A 371-nucleotide genomic window follows, 5' to 3' on the forward strand; every position below is an offset into this window, starting at 1 on the left:
GGCTGTTTGCTTTGGGTCATTGTCATGTTGGAAGACCAGCCATGACCAACCTTCAGTTTTCTACCTGAGGGAAGGAGGTTGTTTCTTAAAATCTCAATGCATGGCCTCGATCATCTTTTACTTAATACAGTCCTGTCCCATGTGCAGAAAACACCCCATAGCATGATGCTACCACTCCCATGCTTTACAGCAGGGATGGTGTTTTTGGGATGGTACATGTCATTCTTCTTTTTCCAAACGCATGAAATTGAATGAAGACTAAAAGGTTCTATTTTGGTCAAATCTGACCACATTCCTCTGGATCCAAATGGTCATTGGCAAACTGAAGACAGGCCTGGACATGTTCTAGTTGAAGCAGGGGAACCTTCCAT

The sequence above is a fragment of the Oryzias melastigma genome, linkage group LG1 (assembly GCF_002922805.2).
Source record: "Oryzias melastigma strain HK-1 linkage group LG1, ASM292280v2, whole genome shotgun sequence".
In the NCBI taxonomy this organism is placed as follows: Eukaryota; Metazoa; Chordata; class Actinopteri; order Beloniformes; family Adrianichthyidae; genus Oryzias; species Oryzias melastigma.